A 6,000-nucleotide genomic window follows, 5' to 3' on the forward strand; every position below is an offset into this window, starting at 1 on the left:
CTAAGTTGTGTCCAACTCTTTGCAATCCCATGTCTGTGGGATTTGGAGTGGGTTGCCATTTCCTTCTCCAGAACTAGTGGATGAGATGAGTCTATTTTTCAACTTGAATCTCTCCGCACAGGGTTAATTTCTCACAAGTCATTGGAAGTTGAGACGATATCGGTGGAAGAGAGCCGGTGGCTCCGCCAGAGTCTGCCGTCTCTTGCATATTTGAATTTCCTGAAGAATCCCCAAGCAGCTCCATGACCCTGTGCACCCGGCTCAGTAAAAGTATCAGCTCCTCTGTAGCTACAAATCAACGCAGTGCTGCCCTCTGAAATAACACCCAGGACACACCTCACGCTGTTTGGAGTATTGAAGAGCCAGAATGTACCCACCTGATCCACAGCATACTCAAAAGAGACAATAGGACACACCACTCTGTGCCAATCTAGGAGAACACAGGAGTGCTTTCCTGAGGGACAGTATCGAAATCTTGGTCTCAGGTGAAGTTCAATCTCATGCAGTGGATGGCTTAAAAAGAAGGAACTCCAGACTGCGTTCTGGTTCGTGCGTGGTTTTTGTTTCACCTGGTGCCAGGCTTTACAAAACCTTAGGTATTTCATTCTTACAACCATAATACAATGTGACAGATACAACTGATAAGACCTTCTGCTCCCCAAATAGGAATGGCAAAATGGGGGTTAGTGACTTGTCCATAGCATCTAGCCAGTAAGAGTTGGAGGCATAAATGATCCTAGATCATCATGGAAGGGGCAGAGCCTAAGGGGAGAGATGGATTGGGTAGGGGGAGGAGGCAGAGTAGGAGCTGCCCTGAAAGAGTCTAGGCTGGGAGACAGGTAGAGAATCATGTTGTCGCTGCTCAGTTGCTAAGTTTTGTGTCCGAGTCTTTGCAACCCCATAGACTATAGCATGCTGGGCTCCTCTCAGAGACAATGTAGATTCTCAGAAAATTTGCTCATCCTCAGTCTTGAAAAGTCAGGGTTCTGGTTCAAATTCTGCCACCTGAAGCAACTCTCTTCAGTTTGCTCACCTAGACACTGAAGTGTGCCCCTTCCGTGTGGAGAAGGGAAATAAACTTATGAAAAGCCACCCAGTAATCACAATCCCAGCTTCTAGGGGGTTGTCAGATTAGGGGAGCGGAACCAAATCAGCTTCCCTGCTGGCCCAGATAGTAAAGAATCTGCCCGTAATGCAGGAGACCTGGGTTCGACCCCTAGTTCGGGAAGATCCCGGGGAGAAGGGAATGGCTACCCACTCCAGCATTCTTGCTTGGGAAATCCCAGAGAAGCCTGACAGGCTACAGTCCATGGGAGTGGCAAGGAGTCAGACACGACTGGGCAACTTTCACTTTTCACCAAATCAGCTAATGGGATTTGCCGCTTTGCCACCTGGAACACTGCACATCACTGAGGTGTCCACGAGGGCCCCTTGTGTCCAAGTTTGGGGTCCAACCTGTCTCTCTCTTCCAGATCTGACCCAGAAACCAGAGCTCCACGTCCCAGGGACTCTGGCAGCTGGGGGACCTGCGACCTTGGCCTGTAGCTTCAGAGGTGCCTACAAAGAAACCAAAGCCCTCTTCGTCTCCTGGAAAGGGCCCAACGTGTCCGCATGCACAGACGGCTCCAGCAACTCCTCCTCCCCATACCCCTCCTCCCTTGTGCTGCACTTCACCCTGAAACCTAAGGACCGCTGCCCCACCCTCAGGTGTCATCTGAACTTCTACCTGGCCCACCTGCCCGGAAGTAGCATGGTCAGACTCCAGGTGGCCTGTGAGTGCTGGTGGATGAGGGACGATTCAGAGCCTGGGAGGGACGCAGACCCAAGAGAAAGACACGTGTCCTGGGCTGGGGGACAGGAGTGGTCTGGGGAGCAGTCACACCTCCCCCTAGATTCTGGAGCTGTAAGGCCAGAGGTAAGCACTGAGCTCAGGTGTGAAGTGGACGAGGAAAGAGGATGAAAGAGGAACTAGTCTGAGTCACAGTCCCTCGGGGCTTCCTGGGCTTCCAGAAAGCCTTTCTGGAGCCCCATGGGAGTCACAGACAAGGAGAGGGCTGAGTCCTGGAGGAGGCGGAGACGAAGTCAGGATGCTCGCCGACTCTAGGCCCTCCTTTTCCGCAGCACCGGCCAGGCTGCTCTACTTTTCTTGTTCCTTGGAGAAGACTCTGCAGTGCAGCTGTTCCTTCCGTGGGACCCCCACGCCCTCCGTGCGGTGGTTGATGGGAGGTGATCCTGTGGATCTGAACAGCATGCATAAAAACTTCCAGGTGACTTCCAACATAGCTGCCCCTTGGGCCAACAGCACCATCAGCCTCCTCGGGGAGCCAGAAATAGTCACGGGCCTCCACTGTGAGGGGAGGAACCAACACGGAATCCATACCTCAAGCATCTTCCTGATACCACCAGGTAAGTGTGCAGGAGTCTGGTGACTGGGCTAGAACAACAACACCTGGACCACAATGAGGTCGGGTACAGGGCTTCCCTGGTGGCTCAGTTGGTAAAGAATCTGCCCAGATTCGATCCCTGGGTTGGGAAGATCCCCTGGAGAAGGATGTGGCAACCCACTCCAGTATTCTTGCCTGGAGAATCCCATGGACAGAGGAGCCTAGCGGGCTACAGTCCATGGGGTTGCAAAGAGTTAGACACGACTGAACTTTTTTCACAGAGCCAGCAGAAAGAGTAAGGCTCAGACCTTATAGCCGTAGGAGAAACATTGCTCTCACTTCTCTTTGATTCCAGATAAGAATTCAGTTTCTAATGCGCTGGTGAAAGGGCTGATCCAGGGCGTTGTGTATGGATCCATTGCGACAGCTCTATTCTTCTTCTTCCTCGTCCTCCTTGCGTGAGTATCAAATTAAAACCCACGAGCGAGCTCTCCCCAAAGTCTGCCACGTTTACGTATGCAAATGTGCTTTACAATAAAGCACTACATTTGTAGCACTTGTAGTACTAATTTACTACATTACTGCACGTAAAGCATCTCATTCACTTTATTTCCTTCCTTATGATTCTTCCAGCTTCATCCTCCCTCTTGATACAGACTCTTACATCAGCCATCTTCTTTTCCCGTTTTCCATTTAAAGGCTATAAATTTCCCTCTATGCATGACTTTAGTTGGGTCTCACAAATTTTAATAGAAAGTCTTTTATTTTAATTTAGTTAAATACCTCTAATTTCTGTTAACATTTTTTTTCACCCATGAGGTTTTTTTTTAAGACACATCTCTATTTTCTAATAATCCTCTTTTCTTTATTTCTATTTAAATCCAGTAAGTTCAAAGAATATGCTATGCATGATTTCAGTTCTTTATTTCTTTGTGGCAGAATTTTTGCTTAGTGTTTATAAATAAATATTCCATGTGGACTTGAATAGAGTATGCATTCTAGACTTGTTGAATGCAGCGTTTATATAAATACAATATATTGTACAGGTATATATATACATAGGCTTCCCAGGTGGCTCAGTGGTAAAGAATCTGCCTGCAGTGCAGGAGACACAGGTTTAATCCCTGGGTCGGGAAGATCCCCTGGAGAAGGAAATGGCAACCACTCCAATATTCTTGTCTGGGAAATCCCATGGACAGAGGAGCCTTGTGGGCTACACTCCATGGGTCACAAAAGAGTCAGACACGACTGAGCGACTAAACAATAACTCTATATATATGTGTGTGTGTGTGTATGTGTGTGTGCTGAGGCAAGCCACAAATATCAGAAAACAAACTACAGACAGGCAGGCATGGAAAAATTCTGATGGTCATAAGGCAACCAAACATGTTAAATATAAAATGCTGATGCTAAATATAAAAGTTAATTTTGGGGAACTCTGGGGTTTTCATGTTGTTGTTGTTCAGTGGCTAAATCATGTCCAAGTCTTCTTGATGCTATCTAACCATCTCATCCTCTGCTGCCCCTTTCTCCTTTTGCTTTCAATTTTTCCCAGCATCAGGGTCTTTTCCAGTGAGTTGGCTCTTCGCGTCAGGTGGCCTAACTATTGAAGCCTCAGCTGCAGCATTTCAGTCCTTCCAAGGAATAGTCAGGGTTGATTACCCTTAGGATTGACTGGTTCGATCTCCTTGCAGTCCAAGTTTGCTTTGGTGTCTTTTATCAATTTTAGAAAATTCTCAAACATCTTTCACAGATTGCCTCTGGCATTTCCTTTCAGATTGGGGTTCTCATTTTGTTTGGGGGGTTTTAAATATATACATATTTATTTATCTATTTGGTGGTGTCAGATCTTTGTTGCAGTATGCAGGGTCTTTTATTGAGGCATACAGACTCTCCATAGAAGCTACTGGCTCAGGCTCGGCAGTTGCAGGATACGGACTAAATTTCTCCACAGCATGTGGGATCTTATGTTCCCACATCAGGGATTGAATCTGCATCCCCTGCACTGCAGAGAAGATTCTTAACCACTGAACCACCAGAGCAGTCCCAGGGTTCTCATTTAATATGCTTTAATCCTCCTTCTCTCTCTCTTTTTTCCCCCTCTTACCCTGTCTCCTGTATTTTGTAAGCAAAGTAAACAAGTGCTAGGTTAGAGCATCCTGCACAAGTGAGATACTAAGGGAAGCCTGCCCCTTCAGTATCTCCTTTATCCCCCGGGAGGGAGCATCAGTACAGCCCAGAAATCCCTCAGCCTACCTCGAGTCAGCCCTTTCTTTGTCAGTACTACAAAGGATTTCCTTCCTCCGCCTAAGTTTCTTATCTCCTCCCTTCTCACTCTTAGCTATGAGGTTTCCCTAACTTCACAGGAAAAAAGCAACTCCCCAAACCTATGGCGTTATTACCATCGGCACTGATGATTTACTCCTCGCCTTTTTCAGAGAAAGGCATCTCTCTTCCTGTCCAAGGTTAGCACTCCCTCCTCTGCCTTGGGAATCCATCTCCTGCACACTCCATTGATCATGCCTTCTGTCTCTCAAACACTCAATCACTCTTCCTTCGTTGGCTCTTTCTCTGAATTATATAAGCATGTCCAAATCTCTCCCACCTCAGCCCCACAAGCTCCTTCTAAGGACCATCCAGTGTTTTTCTTTTTTTTTGAAAGAGAGACTAGCTTACACCCACTTCCTGATTCTCATCACTCCTACATTCTTGAATCCACTTCAATCTGCTCTCCAGCACCACGCCACTGAAATGACATTGTCTAAGCCAACCAGTTGTCCTTACTCTTGAGACCCAAGAGCAGCTCTTCTTTTCTTGTTCATTTTGAGGTGACATTTTGATTGGGTAGCCTTCTACTCAATGGCTCCTTGTTAGGGAGAAGGAATATCGCAAAGCCATCTGCTGGAAATGATGTGGATGGAAGCCAGAATGAGGGGTAGAGAATTGAGAGGAGTGATGGTGTTAGGTGTGGTTAGAACAGCCACTGAGAATAGTTGGGGTCTGTATAAGGACAAGGAAAACACTTGGTAAGCAGCTGTAAAGGCCCAGCAATGACTGGAGACTATTCACTGTTATTGGCACCAGGCTCCATTGCCCTGTGATATTTCCTCCCAGCAGTGGTCATAGGAAAGAAAAAGCAGATGGTGGCATCAATCTAGGTTTTGGTCTTTGCAGGCAGGGTGCTGTGGAAGGGTGATGGAGGGGAGAGGCAGGGGAGGCAGGGGGGCTGGAGGGAAAGAGCCCATCAAGAAGGCTGGTAAGAGGGTCCAGGCTAAGCAAATAGGAACTTGTATCCCCATTTGACGAGGGGAGGAGAGTGCCGGTCACAGAACCAGCAAACAGAGGGAAACATGGTCCTCTAACCCCAGCCCAGGCCTCCTTCTGGGAACCAGTGGGTACTCAGCACAGCATTAACCTTGGGGCTCACTGCCTTAGAATGAAGATGCTTAAGTGGTGGGAGGAGAGTCACATTCCTAAGGCCAGTGAGGCCCTGATCCCTGAGAAACCAGAGATGCTGGAGGAGCCAAAAATACCCCAGGAGTCTGCAGCTGAACCCTCGCCAGCTTCTGTAGCAGGTAAGTCCCTGGGCTGGGCTGCTGCACTCGGAGGCCCCTGG

This window comes from Ovis aries, chromosome 14 (assembly GCF_016772045.2).
Source record: "Ovis aries strain OAR_USU_Benz2616 breed Rambouillet chromosome 14, ARS-UI_Ramb_v3.0, whole genome shotgun sequence".
Classification (NCBI taxonomy): domain Eukaryota; kingdom Metazoa; phylum Chordata; class Mammalia; order Artiodactyla; family Bovidae; genus Ovis; species Ovis aries.